Here is a 22,297-nt window from a genome sequence, read left to right as displayed (position 1 = left end):
CACCAGAGCCCCATCCCTCTGGGCCTCTAAGGTCTGCTGAGGCAGAAAAGAGAAGGAAAGAGGCTCATGCCTAGTCAGACAAATTAGCAGGGAGGAAAGGGGCATGTGAACTCACCCCTTTCTACGAATCTCTCCGACCATTCTGGAAAACAACTGGAAACTAAGTGGGAAAAGTTACCACACATTCATCCTTTGATCCAGTGATGGCCCCACAGAAGTCCAAGACGTCCCAGACAGCCGCCATGTTCACAGGGTTATGGCCTTAGAAATTTGGGGGACTCTGGAGGCCACTGAGACCAGCCCTTTCCTCACCAAGGCTTAGAACTAAGATTCCAGGGGCAGCTAGATGGCACAGTGGATACAGCTCCGTCTTGGAGTCAGGAGGACCTGAGTTCAAATCCAGCCTCAGACACTTGGCACTTATTAGCTGTGTGACCCTATGCAAGTCACTTAACCCCTACTGCCTCACCAAAAAGGAAAAAAAGAATCAAGGTTCCTTCCACTACCCTATGCTACTTTTAATATATAAATAAACATATACATATTAATATACATACATATGCATATATATGTCACATTTCTCTTTCACTTTGCAATTTACAAAGCATTACAAGTATTACTGTCCCCATTTGGTAGATGAGGAAACTAAGGCCCTGAGAAGAGCAGCTGGTCCGGAGCCGCACAGCTGGTCAGACCCAGAACCAGACCTCAGACTTGGGTCCTGGCCACAACACTCGAGCTCTCTCCACTACCCCCCACTGCCTCTAAAATTTGTGAGAGGACAGACTGCAGAAGACATTTCTGTTGTGGGAAGCTGGCTCATCATGCCTGTTTGTTAGGAGAGAATGTGCCTGTCCAGAGGTCACTCCTCCGACAGCCTGTTATGTTGACCCCCCAGCATGGCCACAGAGCAATGCAGGCATGCCCAGGGAGGCAGGCCGGACCAGCCCGGCTGCTGCTGCTTCCTGGCACCCACTTCTGGACTTGGCAGATAACGGTCAGAATTTGATAACTTATTATGAGGTCAGCTGGGCCACCCCTCCTCATTTTACAGAAGAGGACGCTGCGACCAGACCGAGCCTGCACAGCCAGGAGGGGACCACGTTCCTGCCTCGGAGTTCACTGTCCTCCTGGGTGTAACGGGGCTGCCCGGTCACTTCCATCTCCGTGATTCTCTGAGGACCAGGAAGGAAACGAGTGGCCTCAGGACTAGGCACTGGACCCCTGGTCACCCTGGCACATCCCTCCACCTCTGGGGTCTTCTCTCATTGGCGACTTCCTCAGGGAGCTTCCGCTCTGAGGAAGGACCCACCCAAGCCCACCGTCCTTCACTTCCCTCCTGGCTCTGCTTTGGACTCTCCAAGCATCACTGCCCCACTCCCACCGCTGCCCCTTCTCCCTTTTCAACTCCTTTTACAGTGGTGCTGTCTGCACCACTTGGAATGGAAGCTTCTCGAGGGCAGGAACATTTGTGTCCCCCGAACCGAGCACAGTGCCTGGTGCGCAGCGAGCCCTCAGTAAGAGCTTACTGACCGCTGCTGACTGATGGGTGATTTAATTTGGCGTAGGGAACTCCCAGGTAAGGAAACTCCTATCAAAGCCATGAGTCGAGGCAACAAGCATTTATTAGGCTCCTACTCTGTGCAAAGTGTAGTGGTTTGCTCTGGAGATAGAGAAAGAACAAAACCACATTCCCAAGTCCGATGGGGACGACATGCAAACAACTCTCTGTACAAGGACAGACTGGACCCACTGGAGATCCCTTTATGGGGAAGACTGAGGGGCAAGGCTGCGCTCCCTCTGAGAGCAGGGCCTTTTGTGCTAGGGCTCCACCTTTGGTGAAACGTAGGGGCCTCACTGGACACCTCAGAACTGTGCTTTTAAATGCATAAAATCAAATATATTGGATTACAAAGGAAACCAAGTATAACAAAGTGCAAGTCTCAATATATTTCTTAAAAACACAAGTTCAGGGGGGCGGAGCCAAGATGGCGGAGTGAAAGCAGTGACTTGCTTGAGCTCTCCCCCAAACCCCTCCAAATACTCATAAAAAATGGCTCTAAACAAATTCTGAAGCAGCAGAACCCACAAAAAGACAGAGTGAAACGAATTTCCAGCCCAAGACAACCTGGATGATTGATCAGAAAGGTGTATCGCGCCGGGCTGGGAGTGCACACACAGGCTGCGCAGGCCGCAGCAAACCTGGAGCAGCCCTCAGAGGACTGAATCATGGGCAGCTGTGGAGGTTTCCAGACTCCTCAATCCACCAATGCCAAAGACAACTTAGAAGGTTTCCAGCCAAAGAAAAGAAGGTCAGTGGAAAAAGTCTGTTTCTGTCGGTGCTGAGAAGGAAGGTGGGGTTTCAGCTCCATTCCCCAAGAGCGTGGCCCTGGGGGGGGGCAGCTGCTTCCCGAGCTTCCGGCCCACAGACTGAGGGGGAATCCAGTGGCTGATCAGAGAGGGATTGCAGGGATCTCTTTGCCAGTGCTGAGGCAGGAATCTCTTGCTTTGCCCGTGTTTGGATCTGGGCCACAGTTCTGGGCAGCGGTGCTGGGGTGAGGAGGAGCGCTGGCTTGGTGGAGCTTGTAGTGGCTGTGAGGAACCCTCCTCATAGTTTTACAGACACACAGAAAGGAGTACTTGTAGTCGCAGGCAGGAAAGGAGTAAACACCTCGCCCCTTATCATACCACCTTGGAAGAACTGAAAATTTACAGGTCCCTACAAGTATCTCTGAAAACAGCTGTACAAACCCCCGAAGCTTGGGACAGTACATTCTCCACATTGGAAGCAGATTCATACCTTAACAAAGAGTTTAAAACTCAAGTAATTGGCTGGGATCATGAGCAAGCAGCGCAAAAAGAGTCAGACTATATTATCTTACTTTGGTGAAAAAGAAGACCAAAATATACAACCAGAAGAAGACAACAAAGTCAAAGCCCTACATCCAAAGCCTCCAAGAAAAATATGAATTGGTCCCAGGCCATGGAAGAGCTCAAAAGATTTTGAGAAGCAAGTTAGAGAAGTAGAGGAAAAACTGAGAGTGATGCTAAAGGAGACCCAAAAAAATACTGAAGAAAATAACACCTTAAAAAATAGCCTAACCCAAATGGCAAAAGAGGTCCAAAAAGCCAATGAGGAGAAAAATGCCCTAAAAAGCAAAATTGGCCAGATGGAAAAGGAAGTCCAAAAGCTTACTGAAGAAAATACTTCCTTAAAAATTAGAATAGAGCAATTGGAAGATAGTGACTTTATGAGAAATCACGACACAGTAGAACAAATCCAAAAGAATGAAAAATTAGAAAACAATGTGAAATATCTCATTGGAAAAACAACTGACCTGGAAAATAGATCCAGGAGAGAGAATTTAAAAATTATTGGACTATCTGAAAGCCATGATCAAAAAAGAGCCTAGACATCATCTTTCAAGAAATTATCAAGGAAAACTGCCCTGATATATTAGAACCAGAGGGCAAAATAGAAATTGAAAGAATCCACAGATCTCCTCCTGAAAGAGATCCCCAAAGGAAAACTCCTAGGAATATTGTAGCCAAATTCCAGAGTTCCCAGGTCAAGGAGAAAATATTACAAGCTGCCAGAAGGAAACAGTTCAAGTACTGTGGAAACACAATCAGGATAACACAAGATTTAGCAGCTTCTACATTAAAGGACCGCAGGGCATGGAATATAATATTCCGGAGGGCAAAGGAGATAGGATTACAACCAAGAATCACCTACCCAGGAAAACTGAGTATAATCCTTCAGGGGAAAAAATGGTCATTCAGTGAAATAGAGGACTTTCAAGCATTCTTGATGAAAAGACCAGAGCTGAATAGAAAATTTGACTTTCAAATACAGGACTCAAGTGGAACATGAAGAGGTAAACAGGAAAGAGAAATCATAAGAGACTTATTAAGATTGAACTGTTTACATTCCTGCATGGAAAGATGATATTTATAACTCATGAGACCTTTGTCAGTATCAGGGTAGTTGGAGGAAAAAAATTATATGTATGTATATGTAGATAGATAGAGGGCACAGGGTGAGCTGAAGATTAAGGGATCATATCTGGAGAATAAAATTAAGGGATGAGAGAGGATTATACTCGGAGAAGAAGAAAGGGAGAGGTAGAATGGGGTAAATTATCTCACAAAAAAAAACAGAAAAGTCTCTTACAGTGGAAGGGGAAACAGGGGAAGGTGAGAGGGAATGAGTGAATCTTATTCTCATAGGATTTGGCTTAAGGAGGGAATAACATACACATTCAATTGGGTATGGAAATCTGTCTTACCCTACAGGAAAATAGGGGGGAAAGGGGACAAGAGAGCAGGGGGATGATAGAGAGGAGGGCAGATTGGGAAAGGGGTTAATCAGAAGTAAATACTTCTGAGGAGAGACAGGGTCAAAAGAAAGAATAGAATAAATGGGAGGGCAGGATAGGATTAAGGGAAATAGAGTTAGTTTTTCACAACATGTCTACTATGGACGTGTTTTGCATAACTGCACATGTACAACTTATATTGAGTTGCTTGCCTTTTCAATGAGGGTGGGTGGGGAGGGAGGAAGAGAGAAAATTTGAAACCTAAAGTTTTAAAAACATATGTTTTATAAAAAGTTTTCACATGCTACTGGGTAATAAATATGGGAAATGGGCTACAGAAAAGTCTATCCTGCCCTACAGGAAAATAGAAGGGGAAGGGGATAAGAGAAGGGGAGAGAGATAGAAGAGAGGACAGAGTAGGGGAAGGGATATTTAGAATGCATGCTATCTTGGGGTGGGGGGAGGGGGGAGATGGGGTGAAAATTTGGAACTCAAAAACTTGTGGAAGGGAATGTTGAAAACTAAAAATAAATAAATTTATATTTAAAAAAAAGAAACTACAGAGAAAGAACTGATAAATAGAAATATGTATGGAATGATTTTACATATATATGTGTATGTGTATAGTATTTGTGTCTAATGGTAGTCATTGGAGGGGGGAGGGAAAAAAATTTTACGTAATTTTCTTGCATATTTGAAAGGAATAGCAAGTTGTACATAACAGATCTTCAGTTTCATGTATAATCATATTTTTTATTGTACTATGTTATAGAAAAGCTTGTTTTACTCCACTAATTAAAATAAAATTAAAGAAGAATAATTAAAAAGAAAAAAAAGACACAAGTTCACAGACTCCAGGTTGACACCCCCACCCCAAAGTGACTTACCCAGGGCCACATGGCTAGTGTGGACTCGAGGTGAACTGAAACCAGGTCTTCCTGGTTGTGAGGCCAGTCCTCCATCCACTAGGCTCCTCAGCCTCTCTAAGCGGGTAAAAAAGACGTCACAGCATGCATGCCAGAAAACTCATGCACCTTGCTAACCCCAGGTCCCCTGTGTGGACTCTGACTGTTAAAATCACAGAATCGCATATTCTTAGAGACAGAAAGGACTTTTAGCATCATCTTGTCCAGTTCCTGATTGACTCAGACAACACACAATTCTTAGAATCTTGGTGCTCTGGCTGCAGTCTTTGGGTTAATAATGCTAATTACCGGCACTGGCAGGTCCACCTGTCTTAGCATGGAAGCGGCCCGGGTTCTTGACTATCAGAGGGCAAGCTGGGCCAGGGCCTGCCATGCTGGGAGGACTTCACGTACGGGCTACAGATACACACAGGCATCGGCCACTCTTCTGAGTGCCAACCAGCCACACTAAACACAGAAGTGCCAAAAGCTCGTGTTCCCGGTGGATGGGCCCCTTTCTTTCCATCATCTCATTTTCTCCTCCATTTTCACTACCCATATTTACGTTAAGTGCTAAGGGAGTCCCCCTTGCACAGGGTCACACGGCAAGCCTTTTTAACCTGGCTCTTTCCACTGTAGCCCACCGTCTCCCCTAATGATTAGAGAAAAGTAACTGGGGTAGAGGTGGGGGATGCTGGAGGCCCAGGTAGCCCAGAGCAGCCGCAGTGACAGCTGACAGCCCGGGAGGGTGGGTGGAACAAGAAGAAGCCCGACTCCAACCTCAAAAGCACAGCTGCAGGGGAGCGGGGTAAATACAGGAGCAGAGAAGCCTTCCTCCCACCAGCCCCCAGGGCATCGGTATGGCATTAGGCCCCAGATGGGGAGCTGAAAGAGATTTCAGAGGCTGTCCTTCTAGCCCGACCCCCTCATTTACAGAGGACGAAACTGAGGCTAGAGAGCACAAGCTACTTGCCCAAGGTCCTCATCCCGGCAGTGAAACCCCTCCACAAGCTGGCACCCCCTCCACAAGCTGGCACTCCCTCCTTTCCATTATGTCTCCTTAGCATCCCCCTGGGGGCCCTGGGCCTTCCCCAGCTCAGCTGGGCTGCCACTCCTCCTCCTTCCCTATCTCCCCTAGTTGTGAATGTTGTCCCTTCTCCACTTATCTTGTTTTTACTGACCAGAGGCCATGCTGTAGTGCTAATGAACCTGAAAGGAGAGGGGAAACTGGGAAAGACCCTCCCTGCATCCTGTACTGCTTGCACCCCAAACCTGTTGGGGGACAGAGCTCTTGGGATATATAGAACACAGGCAGACTTGAACCCCACAAAGTAAAGACACCGCTTGGCTGCAGGGAAATTCTTAGTTTGGTAACTGATACGTGGCTCCAACAAAGCCAACCCGCCTAAAGAAAAGAAAATCCGCAGGGAAAATCCTGCAAATATAAGGGGCACATTCCAAGAAAGAGGATGATGCTGGATTCCATCTCCCAAACCCAGATGCGCAGAACTGGGGAGGAAGCTACTGGGACTTCCCCATTCCAAGCAGATGAGAGGAAGAGGAGGGAGAGGGAGGATGCTGCCATCCGGAAGATGACACGCCTGTGACGGGAGACGTCCAGGACAGGATCCCTGCCCTCAAGAGGCTTCCTCTTCCCTTGGTGACCAGAGGGGATTCTGAAAGGCAAAGGAGGGCAGAGCCCAGAGGCTGCTGTTCTCCTGGGTCTGTGGAAGGGAGGAGGAACTGTCTGAGCAATGCCAGGAGGCCGGCCACCTAGTGCTTAACAGAAGCAGAAAAACCCCAAACCCCAGGGGAAGAGAACAGCTCAGGAAATCCTGTCTGGCCCCTCACATCCTTCTGTGGGCCTTTCTGTTGTTCAGTTCTATCAGTCATGTCCAACTCTCTTCATGACCCCATTTGTAGTTTTCTTGGCAAAGATCCTGGAGTGGTTGGCCACTTCCTTCTCCAGCTCATTTTACAAATGAGGAAACCAAGGCAAACAGGGTGAAGTGACTTGCCCAGGGTCACATGGCTAGTAAGTGTCTGAGGCCAGATTTGAACTCAGGAAGAGGAGTCTTCCTGACTCCAGGCCTGGCACTCTATGCACTGTGGCGCCACCTAGCTGTTCTGGGCATAGTAGGTCACAGAATCTTGGGGCAAGAAGAAGCGTCAGACCACAAGCATTTATTAAGCGCCTCCTAAGTGCCCAGCGCTGTGTTAAGTGCCAGAAATACAAAGAAAGGCAAGAACAGTGTCCCTGCCCTCAAAAGGCTTCCATTCTTTTTTTTTTTTGGCCAGGCAATGGGGTTAAGTGACTTGCCCAGGGTCACACAGCTAGTAAGTGTTATGTGTCTGAGGTCGGATTTGAACTCAGGTCCTCCTGAATCCAGGGCCGGTGCTCTATCCACTGCGCCACTAAAAGGCTTCCATTCTAACATATAGCATTGACAACTACAAGTAGACTCTAGGCAATGTCTGCCACGGTGTAGATCACTCCTCACCATGTGTCGGGAGTTTCCAATGAGTGGTTTCTCTCCTAAGAGAGGGTCCACTTTGTAGTGGGGGGTGATGGGGTGTGTCCAAAAGTGATTATAATGTAGAAGCCAAAGGTGTCAAAGATCCTAGAGCCAGAAGGGACACTGGTCCAACTCCTTCATTTGATGGATGAGGAAACTGAGGCACCGAGAGATGTCTTGTATCGAAGGTGAAGATAGTACGCATCAGTGCCCAGACCTGTACCCAGGTGCTCTGACTTCAGATCAATAAAACCCAAATGACCTGATCTCCGTTCAGAAGTGCCAGGCCCATTGAGCTGTGCCTCGTTAAACTCAGACCCCTCCTGGGTGTTTGTGGATGGTTTGATCAGCCCCTAAGGGCGGGTCCCCCAATTCGCCCCAGGCAGCCCCAGCCCAGACTCTCGGACCTGACTCATACCCAGAAATCTGCAGCCCGCCAGAAGGGCTGGGAGTCTGCCATCTGCCTGGGGAAGCAAATACAAATTTACAAGGGAAAACAGGGGGCCCAACCAGGGGGATTTGCATCTTCCACCACCCAGGGGGGCCGGCAGAGGCCCTGCTTTTGGCAGCAGACCAGGAGCCGCCTGGACTTGCCGGAGGAAGGATGATCCCGGCCAGTGGTTGTTTCTCCAGAATTCTCACTCAGATCTTTGCTCCCTGAAATCTTGCCATATGCCCATTTGCTTCTCTGGACCTCGTTTCTTCTTCTATAAAATGAGGACTTTGGACTGGATGGCTTTTAGGGCCCCTTCCCCAGGCCGCCAGGTGGCTGATGGAGTGCTGGCCACCGGCCCAGAGTCCTGAGTTCAAAGCCTGCTTCAGACACTTGCTAGCTGGGTAAGCTTGGGCAAGCTCACAGCCTCAGTTTTCTCATCTGAATAACGGAAGGGACAAAAGCACATACTTCACAGGGTTATTGTGAGATCAGACACACAAGGTGCTTCTTTACAGACCTTCAGGTGCCACATAAATGCTAATTATTACTATATCTGTGACCCTCTGAACCTATCCTGGCCGGAGGTCCCTGCCAGCTCTAAGTAGGTGACCCCACAGATGCCGGACAAGCCGAGCCCTGAGAAGCTCCCTGGAGCTGCTGCCTGAGGTCTATCCTTCAGCCTCCCCAGGGCCAGGGGGAGGCATATCCTGAAATGGGGCTGTTCTCCTAGCCTGTTTAGTGAGCTGGTGGCTGCTGTCCTCCTTTGAGGTGGAGGAAGAATTCTCATCGGTTTTTCCAGGAAAGAAACAATAAAGACAAGCATAAATAATCAATCGCCCAGATGTGGGGCTTCCTAAGCACCATCTGTCCCTGCACTTCCTGCCCACCGAGGAGGACAACAATCTGGCGGCTAGGTCCTGTCCAGTTGGGTCTGAGATGGCCCCAGGCTCACCGGCTTCCCTCCCACTTCCATGACCATCCCACATCAAGAGGTACTTGGGCATGGGAGCCAGTAAGAGTCACCATGCTCAAGCAGCAGATCCCCAGTGCCTCCCTAGATCTGACACACAGTAGGTCCTTCATACTGATTCTAGCACTCAGAGGGAGACAAGGGTCATGCAAATATTACTTGCCAAAGGTCAGCTCTGGAGACAGAAGGAAAATAGGCCCTGAGTCATGAAGCTTACATTCCACTCAGGAGAAACAGTATGTTCAGTGTCTGAACCTGGCCTGGGATACTCACTAGAGACAAGGGCTCCTGCTCAAAGCCCGTCACTTCCACGAAACTCAGTTTCCTCCAATGAAACATGAGGTTTGCACTGCCTGTCTCACAAGGTTGATATAAGAATCCAGTAGGATGAAACCGATGCAGTGGGATATCAGTCTCCCTGGTGCATACACGTGCATGTGCATACACACACAGGCACACACATACCCATATGCACCATACACACGTGCACACACATGCACACACATACCCATATGCACACACATACACACGTGCACACACATACCCATATGCACACATGCACGCACATACCCATACACACACACGCACACACATACCCATATGCACACACATGCACACACATACACACATGCACACACATACCCATATGCGCACATGCACACATATGCCCATATGCACACACATACCCATATACACACATGCACACACATGCGCACACATACCCTTGTGCACACACATACACACACACATGCCCACGCATACACATACATACACACACAGCTACCCAGGTCCTCAAATCTGACTTTTAAAACATTTCATTATTATCTTTTGTTTTGATGGTGTTCTCATTCCTAAATATATCCTTGCTCCCTTTTCCCTCACAGTGTACCAAACAATAAAAAAGAGAAAAAGAAGTCATTTTTCATGTGTAAATTTTAATATGTTTGAGCTTAATTGGTTTTGCTCTTGCCCAAAGTTGTTTATAACAAATTACTTTTTTTTAAGCAATAGTTAGAAGCCATAGACTGAAAAAGGCAAAAGGGATCTTTGACATTATCTAGCTCACCCCCCTGCTTTGACAGAGGAGGAGACTCTGAGGCCCAGAGAAGAAAAGGACCTGACCAAAGTCACCCAGCAAGTTGGTGGCAGGGCCAACAATAACAACCCCATTCTTTCCTCCCAACAGCCTAGGGAGGTAGATTGTATAAACATAGTCTCAATTTACAAATGAGGAAGCTAAGAGTCAGCCAGCGACTTGGCCCTCATACATATAGACAGTGGCAGAACCAGGATTCAAAACCATGTCTTCTGGTCAAAAATCCAGTGCTCTCTCCACCATGCTAGGCTCTCCTCAACTAAAGCCTAGCTCTCTAGAGTCAAGTGAATGGATGATCACTTCCAAAAGGATGTGGAGGAAGGAGCCACACCCAGATAGATTGCTCAGTTTCCAGGAGGACAGGTGCTGGTTCCTTGTACTCTCTCTAGGCCTTTCAAATCGGTAGGACTCTAGTTTGGGGGGGGGGGGGGATGGTGTTGATGTTGCCTGCAGCCACCACTCCCCTCCCCCACCCTCAGCCAGGAAATCTCTTAAAGGGACAATCAGGAGAGATCCCCAGGGAAGCTTTAGAGCCTTTAGTTCTCAGGATTTTCACTGAAAATTGTGAAAAATAGTTCAGACACCAGTGAGTCACTTAATCTTGTCATTACCCATAAGCCAGGCCCCTGAACATTCCCCCTCCACAATCCTGGACATCCTTGTATCTGACCACACCCTTCTAGCTTTCCAGGTTTCCCTGTACCTCCATTCTCTCAAAGCTGTTAGTCTAGGTTTCCCTGCTGCTGTCCTAGGCCAATCCCTGCCTCTATTTCCTCTCTTGAGCATCTCTCACTTTCAGCTCACCAGATCAACTTGACACTGTCCTCAAACCTTGCATGCCTTGTCCCCTTGTTCTACAGCATTGCCAAACCCCAGCCCTCCATCATTGCCACCATCTGCTGCTCCTCTCCTGCTCAGGTGCTGCTAGAGCCAGAAAAAAAATTAAAAACTGGGTCCCCTCAATTTTATGTTACATAATCTCAACTGGACCCTCCTTGTGGTGGGACAATCCTTTCACACCTTCCCAGTGGACTCACTGTCCCCCTCACCATGGCGGCTCCTCCAAACCTTTCTTCTTCTTTTCTCAAGCTTCCCCGCCCGTCCCTCCCTCACACCCTCAGCTGAGGACCTCACCTAGTGAAAATGGTGGCCATTCACCTTCACCCCACTCTCTCTAATCTTCAGGCTCTCCCTGCCTACTGGCTCCTTCCCTGATGCCTGCAAACATGCCCATGTCTCCCTTACTTGGGTCATCTCATCTCATCAGCTTTCATCCTCCCCTTCTTGGCTAAACTTGACTTTAAAGTGGTCTAGACTTGGTGCCTTCATTTCTTCTTCTCTCACTCAGTTTTCCATCCTTTTCAGTCTCGCTTCAGACCTCATTGATCATGGACCTCTCTCTCCCCAGTCCCCGGTGATCTCCTCTATGCCTGATCTCATGGCCTTTGCCCCATCCTCACCTTGACCTCTCTGCAGACTCTCATTACGCTCTTCTTCAGGCCCCTCTCTTCTCTCTAGGTCTTCGTGATCTCGCTCCCTCCCGGCTCTCTCTCCCTGTCTTACCTCTCCTCAGACTCCTTTGTAGGATCTCCGTGTTGGGCCCTTTTCTCTTCTACTTGGCGATCTCATCAATCCCCCTGGATTTAATCATCATCTGTCCTTATGCCATTGCTTCCAAGATCCATAAATCAGCCCTAACCTCTCTCCTGAGCTCTCGGCCTCATCGGCCTCTGCAACCAACTCCCTTTTGCACGTTTTGAACTGGATGTCCCAAAGACATCCCAAACTCCGCGTGTCCCAGTAGGAGCCGTGGTCTTTCCCATGAGCCCTCGCCTCTTCCCAGCTCCCTGTTACATCTTCCCCGTACCCGGGCTCCAACTCTGATGTCGTCTCTGTCGCCCCGGCCCCCATGTGCTGTGAGAGATGATCTCTCAGAAGTGAAGCCTCCTCAGGGAGTCATGGTTCTTGTTAATGGTTCCTGAATGTTGCTTTCAAAACCCTACCCTGCTCAGACCCTGGTTTTAAGTGCTGCCCCCAACCTGAACTGCTTGCCCTTGAAAAGCTTCCCTCCTCTTCTTGCCTCTGGGCAACTTTGTGTCTCCATGTATAGATTGTACTCCTGAAAGCCCAGCCAGTGGGATAAGGGGAAGGGGTTAGGGAGGAGGAACTCAAGTTAGGGTATAAATAAGCCTTGACTTCCCACCGAACTCATACTCTCCTGGCCCAAGATGGCCACTAAGGGGAAAGCAATAAACTCCTTTCTACTTTCAAGGTAGCTAAGTCTTTGTTTTTAATTTTGAGTGAGTGGTCTCTGTCCCACACAGCACCATCTGTCACCAAGGCCTGGCATTTCTGTCTTGGTTTCTTTTTTCGGACACTGCCACCACCCTGTTGCAGGACCTCCCCACATACCCAGTGTCTCTGTCCCCATCTAGTCAATCCCAAGTGACCTTCCTAAAAGACAGGGATGACTATGTCATGCCCCTTCCCCACCCTCAATAAGCTTTCGTAACTTCCTTCAGAATCAAATGAAACCTGCCACTGAGCATGTAAAGCCCTTCCTAGCCTCCTAGTCTCGTTCCCCACTAGGCACTTTATGGTCTAGTGACACTTTCTTGCTGTTGCTGTCATACAATTCTGCATCCCCCACCTCCTCGCCTTTGCCCTGGCTGTTCCCTATGCCTGGAGTGCCTTCCCTCCTCACCTCTGCCTCCTGGCTTCCTTTAAGATGTGGCTCAAACCCCACCTTCTGCAGGAGGCCTTTCCTGGTCCTTACCACTGCCCAGTGCCTTCTCTCCATCTACTCTGCGTGTATCTTGTACGGACAAAGTCGTTTGCATGCTGTCTACCTCATCAGACTGTGAGCTTCATGAGGGCAGGGACCATGTCCTTGCCTATCACACAGTTCCAGGCACATAGTAAGGCTTTAATAAATGCTCGTGGTCTGACTTCACTGACTTGCAAAGAGTGTTTAGACATTCTTTGAAACTATCTTCAGTGTCCGCATCTGGACCAAAACCCTAGTTCTACACCCACCCCCAGGCCCAGGATGGCCACCCACACCCTTCCCGGAGGGGAAAAAACAAATGACCCACCAGGAGATCTATTTTTACCTTTCCTCTGGTATTGTAGCCACTGAGTAACAGCCCTAGGCCCCATGCAAATGGAACAGCTGCCTGGTCAGGAGCCCCCACCCCACACCAGGCAGCCTCCCCTAAGTGTAACAGAAAGTCTCGCCCACTCACTGGAGGCAGAAATTAGAGAGAGAAAAGGCCAGGCCTATCAGCCTGGAGCACTCCCGAGTTATGAACCTGGAAGTCAACCGAGGGGCTGCGGTTTAGGCCTGGCTCTGCCAGCAGCTCGTTGTGTGAACTTCAGGACCCTCTCTGGCCCATTTCCTCCTCAGTAAAAGGTGAGCCCAAAGGAAGGTCTTCCCTGGCTCTGACATTCTATGCTCTACGGCCCCTCTCAGTTCTAACGTTCTGTGGCTCCCAGGTCTGACGTTCCATATTCTTAGGACTCTGATGCTGCGGGGCAAAATGTGTCTTAAATAGCCCAGCACGGCACCAGACGGCTTTCTTTGGTGTATACAGGGTGCCCCCGGCCCTTCCGGCCCAGGCAGTCCTTCATAGGGATGTTGGGCTCGACAGGATGGAAGCAGTCTCTGAATCTCAGATCGGAGGACCCCAGCAAGCGCTGAATTTACTCAGCAGCAAGCCCAGCTGACCAGGGGGTGTCCAGGCAGGGCTGTGCACGGCTAGCTCGTGATAGTTCTCACGATGATTGTCACCATCTACATCTTAGAAACCAGCCAGTGCTACAGATCAGGGCTTGACTTCTTGGTGTGTTTATGGTCTAGACTTAAGACGTTGAAGAAAATGTCAATAATGCCTATTAAACCGAAAAGTGTGTCACGCATACAGTTTCCTCCAGAGCAGTGGTCATCAAACTTTTGCCGGCACCCCTTGCCTCCAGGTCCACACCATCCCCAAGGCGGGCCCTTCCACTTTGAGACAGCCCTGACTGTCAGGAAGTTTTTCTTGTTATCAAACTTAGGTGTGCCTCTTTGTCAGTGACCCCCACTGCTCCCGCCAAACAGAACGAGGCGAATCCCCCCTTCTCATGACAATTCTTCTCATACTTGGAAACAGCACTCAGGGTCCCCTGAGCCTTCTCTTCTCCAGGATAAATATCCCAGTACTTTTATTCCTCGTGTGGCATCCCTCAGAGGATATGGCAGCAGCAACAGAAAGAACATGAGATTCTGGGCCAGGAGGCACAGGGCTCGGAGCAGTATGGGATCACAGAGCTGGAGGGGCCCTTGGATGGTAAAGGACCCAAGCCAGCCCTGAGCGGGAATCCCCCCTTCCTCAGCATCGCCAGCAGCTGGCCATCCACCCAGTCTTTGTAGGTCTCCAGGGATGAGAGGCTCACTTCTCCCCGGGCAGCCCATTCCACTTTGGATAGCTGAAATTGCCCAGAAATATTTCCTGCCCCTCCCAGCTCTGGGGCCAGAAAGAACCAACCTGACCCATCCCCCACGTGGCAGCATTTTGAACCACTGAAAATGGCCACCCCACTCCCTCTGAAACCGAGGTGACCAGAAGAGACCTGCCTGGCCCTTGGTGCCAGCCCAGGATATAACCCTTGGTCAGCCTTCTCTATGTACTCTGAGTAGCGTAGTGCAGACAGGAGGCCTGAGTTTGAGACCTTGTCATGACTCTCTCTAGCTGGAGGATCATGGCTGATTCCACCTTTCCATTCTTTGAGTCACCTCAAAAACCATCGATTTACCGGGCACTGGAAACAGGCCAAAAAACCAATCAGTCCCTGCCTTCGAGCAGCTTCCAGTCCTTTCTAAGCCTATTTCTTCCTCTGCAAACTGGGAATTGTTCTGGGCTGCTCTGCTCCCCACCCCCAGGGCTGTGGGGATAACCCAGCATGTTCGGCTGGCCCTGGATTGGAGCCTCACCTCAGACACATCCTGTCCAGAGGCTGTGGAATGGACAGAGGCAAAGTCACACCAAGAGCTCCCCCCAGCCCACCCCCCCAGGAGATTCCTGGCCTCCTTGCATTCTCTCCTTGTAAGGCCCAGGAGCCCCCCCCTCTTATAACTCCAGGTGCTGGTTGACCGAGCCTAAGAAATTCAGGAAAACCACTCTGAGACACACTGGCTCCCAAATACCCCAGCCTTCTAAGCTTATAGGAATTAGAGGTCTGGGGCTGTCTAGATCCATCTAGCCCATCCCCTTTCTTCTTACATTAGAAAAAACCTGAGCCCAGAGAGAAGGGACTTGCCCAAGATCATAGAGGATGAAAGTAGCTGGGTCAGGATTCGAACCCAGGTCTCTTCTGGTTCCAAATTCAGTGTCTAGTCCCCATCCCCTTACTCCTCAGAAGGGAATGTCAGGCCTGAAAGAGACCTTGGAGGTCTAGTTTAACTCTGTCATTTTACAGTTAAGGAAACTGAGGCCCAGAGAAGCGAGAAAGGACAGGCCCACAGTCAAACAAGCCGTGTCGGAGCTGGGTTTTGAACCCCCAATGCTCTGACCCTAAATCTGGGGCATTTTCTCCTCGGCCACGATCACTAAAACCTGGCCTGGGTAGGCCTCACTGACCGTCCTGTCAGACAGTAGCATCAGAGAGGAGCCAGATGGACCTGAAGTCAGGGCCTTGGTTTGAGCCCCAAAATGGAATTGGCAGCAGGACTTCAGGCCTGTCCCTTCTCTTCTCAGTGACTCAGTTTGCTGATCTGTAAAACTGGATTAATAAGCCTGGAGGCATTCTCAGACGAGAGCCCCTAGGCTAAATGGGAGCTGTCAGGGGCACAGAGAGGGAGCATACCTGGCTCAAAGTCACACAGCAAGTCAGCAGGAGAGCAAGAACGAGGACTAAGGTCTCCTGAGTCCTGGCAGCCGATGCCCCCAAGAGCTACCTACCCTGGGCTAGCCCCATGACCTTTGGCCAGTCTCTGGAAAGCAGATGGGTGGTCAAAGCAGGTGACTTCCTTTGGCCTTATCTGCTGGGGCAGGCACACCTATTAATCAATTAATTTCCAGAGGAAAAAGGAAGTTCATGAGACAGGGAATGAAAAAAGTTCACACTTAGATTGAGAAAGCAGAAATCAAGGCCCCTCTCAACCTGACATCCCCTGTTCTAAGGCCCTCCCAGCTGTGACATCCCCTGTTCTAAGGCCCTCCCAACCTGACATGCTCCGTTCTAAGGTCCCTCCCAGCTCTGTTCCATGACAAGTAGCATGATATGATGTCTAAAGAACTGAACTTAGAGGCTGAAGTCCTGGGTTCGAATCCCATATCAGACACCTTTACTGTGAGATCAAGGGTGAATGTCACTCTGCAGATCCTCAGTCTCTGAGAAGGTTAATCTCAGAATCGTTGTTTTTCACCATTAACCTCATAATGATGACTTTTTGTGGATGGGCTAACTTACTACAGACAGAAATGATAAATCCAGGTAGCATCAGTCCCATTCCTCAGATAATTCCTCTTTTTTTTTTGACAACGCTAACATCAAGAAAGAAGACAGTGTGGCTTATTGTGAAGAACACTGGAGTTGCGGCTAGAATACCTGGGTTCAGTGCCTGACTCAACGATTATTAGTTGGGTGGCCTCAGGGAAATCCTTCAACCTCTCTGGGTCCCAGTTTCCTCATCTGTAAAATGGGGGATTTGGGCAGATGATAAAACACACGACCTTCGTCTTGGGAACAGAATGCTAGGGACCGACACAGTTTTGTCCATCAGATCTACTTTCTTGTTTTCTTTGTTATCAGCGAGCACTTAGTGGGGAGATTTATCAGGCAATGACTGTGGTGTAAGGGCAGCTAGCTGGTGCCACAGCACACAGAGCACCAGGCCTAGAGTCAGGAAGACTCATCTTCCCTAGTTCAAACCCAGCCTCACACACTTAACTATCTGTGTGACCCTGGGCAAGTCACTTCACTCTGTTTGCCTCAGTTTCCTCATCTGTAAAATGAGCTAAAGAAGGACATGGCACAATACTCCAGTATCTCTGCCAAGAAGACCCCAAATGGGGTCACAGAGAGTCAGACACAACTGAAAATGACTGACGAACAACATTATGGTATAAAAATGGGAGGCTTTAATGGACTCATAAAGCAGATAAGATGGAGAATCAATGAAGTGATGCTTTGGACTCGATAATCACTAAGGTAACTCCCACCTTTGAATCCCATGATGGTGCAAAGCAAAGTCAGGGCATTTATTCACCGGACTTTAAAAAGGCATGGCCGGAAGCCCCTAGAAGCTACCAGTCCCAGCGGAAGCCCAGTGCCCTGGAGGGTGCACCCACTTACTGGTGCACCGGGACCAGATACTGTGCAGAAAAAGTCACGGGAGGGGCAGCTCAGTGGCAGAGCGGATAGAGCACCAGCCCTGGAGTCAGGAGGACCTGAGTTCAAATCCAGCCTCAGACACATAACGCTTACTAGCTGTGTGACCCTGGGCAAGTCACTTAACCCCATTGCCTAGCCAAAAAAAGAAAAAGTCACGGGAACCACTTAGAGTCATTTCTGAGCCAAGAAGCCCAGGCAAAGGGCGGCACAGAGTGAATAATCTGGTAACTTTTCTGAAATGATCACTGTGAAGTCTTTAAAAGGTGTGTAATTTAGAGGGAAGAGGGGAGGGCAGGAGGGAAGTGAGGTCCGGAGAGGAGATGATGAATTAGTGGCAGCCAGGACTTGAATCCACGCCTCCACCTGCCACCATACCAGTCTAGGGGACAGGATGCCCTCTGGAGGCAGCTGGGCTTCTGCCAACGGCGTGACCCTGGGCTGGTCACATCACCTCATAAGCTTTAGTTGTCCTCTGTAAAATGGGGGCCCAGATACCTAAGACACTAAGATATATATTGGAACGCCGGCTGTCAGTCATTGCCCCACAAGCAGTGGGGGCTCTTGTCACCTTCTCAAAGCACTTCCTCTCAGAAACCTAATTAATTTTCAAGCGGTCACTAATATTTATCGTTCAACTCTGAATCCCAGAGAAACAGGTTTGCTTGGCCTCAGCTCCCCCTTCCCTATGTTTTGGGTTGTCACACTGACGCTAGGGATGTGACCCGCCCCATCAGCCTCAGGCCTCCGGCCTCTGTCTTCCTTCTCCCAGAAGCACCCCCCTCCTCAGTTCAGAGCCAGAGCTCCTAGAATTGGGAGCCTCCAGACAGCCCTCAGAGGGGAGCATTCCTGTATGACAGGCGAGGAGGCGGAAGCCGCATAAGGATATTTGGCTAAATATGGGCCCAATATGAGTGTACATGTATAGCCTGTATCAGATCGAATGCCATCTTGGGGAGGCAGGAGGGGAAGGCGAGGGAGAAAATTAAAAACTCAAAATCTTCTAAAAGTGAATGCTGAAAACTAAAAATAAACAAACAAACAAATAAATAAGGGTATTTGGGCCCCATTTTCCAAGCATTTGTTCTCTTCCCAATAACTGTGGAGCTAGCTGCTAAAAGTCTGATTAACCCCATTTTACAGATGAGGAAACAGATGCCCAAGGTCACATAGCAAGTTATTGTCACAGTCCAGGCTTATTCAAGTCTCCCACTCCCCCTGAGGGTGCTCCAAAGAGCTTTCTTTCTCTTCCTCTGAAGTACCTACCACATTCTAATTCTCAGGATCTGTGTTCTTGTCCTCCACCACAAAACTGTAAACCCCTTGACAAGTAGTAGACAGAGCATGGAGGGGCTTGGAATTTATATATTTCCCTTCCTAGGGTCCTCTGTAATGGTCCATCAGGCTGAAGGATCTCAGAAATCCCTTTGAGCTGTGAGGGATCATATCTGAAGTTTCCTTCTAGTTATAAAATCCTATTACAATAAGTCCCAGCTCTGATGTCTGTCCCATAATCTGTTCCAGCCCAGACATTCCCTGTTCTAACGCTCCTCCTAGCTCTGACATTTCCTGTTCTCAGGCCCCTCCCAGCTCTGACATCCCCTGTTCTGAGGTCCCTCTGAGCTTTGACATTCTGTCTTCTGAGCACTTCTCTCTTCCTCACCAGCTCTGACATTTTGTGTTCTAAGGGCCCTTTCAGCTCTAGTGTTCCAGGAGTCTAGGCTAAGCTCTTGGCTTTTATCTCCACCATTTCATAGCTCAATGCCTGACGGGGGTGGGGAGGGGGCACAAGTCCCTTAACCCCTCTCAAAGCCCCAGTTCCCCACTGCAGTACAAATTGCAGATCCGGGGGTAAAGGCAACCTAACCTCGCTCCTCAGAATCCCATTGCCTTTCCCAGGCCTGGCCTTTGCCAGCCACTCAGAAGGGAGGGCCTCAGTTTCTGCTGCTGAACACAGGAGGACAAATGCCGTCTAAGGACAAAGCAGGCTTGGTCCCAGGCTCTCAGAGGGCCACCAGTGTCCTAAGGCTTTCGATTTTGCTTCCTGGTTGTCGATCCAAACAAAAGCTGGGCAGCTCAGACTTCCTCGAAATCCCTCCCCATGGTATTAGGCAGAGGGGAAGCCAGAAACAACCAGAAGATGGATTGGCTCCCGATTGGTGGCAAGCCTGGCAAGCCCCTGCCCTTTCCCTGTCCGAGAAGCCTCGCCCCTGCTTTATCCAAGAGTCCATAGACAACCTGCTGCCCCAACCCAGGGAGCGGGAGCAGTCCATTTTCCCGGGAAGAAAGGCAGAAGTCTTGCTCTGAGGGTCTGCAAGCTCTCTACCAAGTGCCCCCAGGCTCTCAGGCTGCTGTCTCGGTGCCACCCCAGCCCCTGCCAGGCAGCACCCCACCCCCCTCACTTCACAGTGCTCAGGCAGCGGCCAGAGTCTGGTCCAGGGAGAGCTGGGTTCTAGACCAGCTTGGCTGTCTTTCTAGGAAACTGTCACAGCCTCAGTTTCCTCACCTGCAAAAGTCAGGTAATCACGCTGGCCTAACTTCCCGCTCGAGGGAAAGTGCTTTTAGGAGATCTGGATGAGCTCCGATCTCCCCCTCATCTCTCAGTCCCGCCCGCCCCACTTCCCGAAGGGAGGCTGGCCAAAGGAAGGGGTTCCTGCCTCTCTAGGCTAGAATCTGATTCGATGGGTTGACCACCAAGGGTCGGGTCTTGGTCTGAAGTTTTGGGAAACCTTGGATTCTGGAGTCTTCACTTGCTAGCTAGGTGATAGTGAGGTTAGGTCGTCTCTGGGTCTCATTAGGCTCTTCTGCAAAATGGGTTTCAGGGTTCTAGTACTTCCTCTCAATCGCAGCCTCCCGAGAAACAGAACGCGGGCGATTAGAGCTCGCAGCCAGTGACTGCCCCAGTGACTGCCCCAGCCCCAGCCCAGCCCCAGCCCAGCCCCACCCCTTACCACTCCAGCTGCCCCAGCGGGGGAAGGGCAGAGCAGGACAGCCGAGGGAGGGGAGGACTAGTGCCGAGGGACTCCGCCCCCCGCCCCCCGGGCCCAGGAGGCTCCAGAACACCACAGGTGCTCCAGGTGGGGATGGGTGAGGTGCGGGGGTCGGATCTCTGGGCCCAGGTGATTAACCTCTCCTTCCCCAGGCTGGGAAAAGCGAATGTGACTTTGACTGTGCAAGCCCCCCTCCAATACCACCTCAGCCCGGGGAGAGGCCCTGCACTCCACTGAGGCGCCCTTCCCCAATTCCCCACCTGCCTGGGCTTATTCAGCAAGTGTAGGAGCGTCCCAGAGCAATTAGACCCCTGGGAACCAGCGGACAGCGGGCGGGGGATGGGGGTGGGAGTGGAGTCAGAAGGAAGAAGGGGAACTCTGGGGAGGGGGCGAGGCGAGGGTAATAGAGTTAGGGGCACTGCGGGACGGGGGTATTTAACAGATATGAAGAGACCAGGATGGAAGGGGGGCTCCCCAAATTCGAGGCACTAGAGAGAGCAAAGAGGTCGCTCTGGGCTGCGGAGACTCCCGCCCCGCCCCCCCCATTTAAAGTCCCAACTCCAGCCCTCCGGCGGAGGTTCCTCAGTCACTAAAATCAGACAGACCGCCCCCTCCCCCAGCCCCGACCGCATCACCCATATACCGAGATCCCCAAACATCGCCCTCTCCCCTCCACGTCTGCCTTACCTGCCGGAACCTCCGCCTCGGGGTGGGGTGCAAAGCGACCGCTGCCCTGGGGAGAGGAGAACAGGGGAAGGAGTCAGGTCTGCGGCCCCCCAGCACCCGGGAACTGGGGGCTGGGACCCAAGGGCCAGAAAGGGACCGAGAGGGATCGACTCACCGCAGGGTCACTCGTAAATGGGGTTTATTGTCTGAGCTGCTTGGGGGACTCTCAGGGCCCGGGGGCAGGACTTGGGGAGAGGTGACCCGCCCTCACCACGCCCCTGGCCCGCCTCTGCCTGTTCCCGCGCCGGCCTGCCCAGGAGCCCAGGGAGGGAATGTGCAAAGTCAAGGCTGGAAGGAACTTTAGAATGAAGAGCAGGACAGGATGGATCCTTGGGATCTAGAATGTGGAATGGCAGGGCTGAAGGGGGCCTTAGGACAGAGAACGTCAGAGCTCAGAGGGACCCTCTGGTGACATCGAATTTCTCCGCTAGAAGAGTCAAATCTTCTCATTTCACAGATGGACAACCTGAGGCCCGGGGGAGGAGTGGCTGGTCCAAGGTCACACATACTTAGTCACCCCAGGGGTAGTTTATGGTCCAAGTCTACGGCCTGGCTCCGAGTTTCTGTAACCATCCAGGTGTGGTATCGGGGGAAGTGCCCCTATATCCACCCCTCCTCACTCAGTGATCAATCAGCCCTCTTTAAAAAAGCAAAGCGCCTTATTGCTTGCCTTCCCAGTGGGCGGGGAAAAGGGAGAGAATTTGGAACCAAAATTTAAAAAGAAAAGATTGTTTAAATAAATAAATAGTTTGGGGAAAAATTAAGTGTATACTACAGGTCAGTCACTAGGCTAGAAAGACCCAAAGACAAAAAGAAAGCCATCCTTTCCCTCAAGGAGCTTATAATCTTTCAGAAGGAAACTCTTACCTTGCTCTGTCTTTACCCATGGCAGTTGAACTTGGTGTTCAAAGCTTCTTTAATAGTAAAGTTGAGGGCACCCCCAATTTCTGTCCCATACCAGCTCATTG

The 22,297-nt window shown here is 50.3% G+C and overlaps 1 protein-coding gene across 2 annotated transcripts in view; it reads right to left on the bottom strand.

The window, feature by feature from the left end:
* LOC144454983 (uncharacterized) overlaps positions 1-22,297 on the bottom strand; it is a 48,259-nt gene that overhangs the window by 15,292 nt on the left and 10,670 nt on the right. Inside the window, exons 1-2 of one of the 2 annotated variants that reach the window (XM_078147798.1) lie at positions 21,445-21,578; positions 21,291-21,336 (exon numbers count right to left, since the gene is read on the bottom strand). The gene's annotated coding sequence lies outside the window, so the exon portion shown is untranslated. Of the gene's footprint in view, positions 1-21,290; positions 21,337-21,444; positions 21,579-22,297 lie in introns of those variants that run through there. The other variant, XM_078147801.1, reaches the window with a different exon arrangement.

This window comes from Phascolarctos cinereus, unplaced genomic scaffold (genome assembly GCF_003287225.1).
Source record: "Phascolarctos cinereus isolate Bilbo 61053 unplaced genomic scaffold, phaCin_HiC Scaffold_1;HRSCAF=81, whole genome shotgun sequence".
NCBI lineage: Eukaryota > Metazoa > Chordata > Mammalia > Diprotodontia > Phascolarctidae > Phascolarctos > Phascolarctos cinereus.
This window is presented reverse-complemented; position numbering and strand designations above follow the sequence as displayed.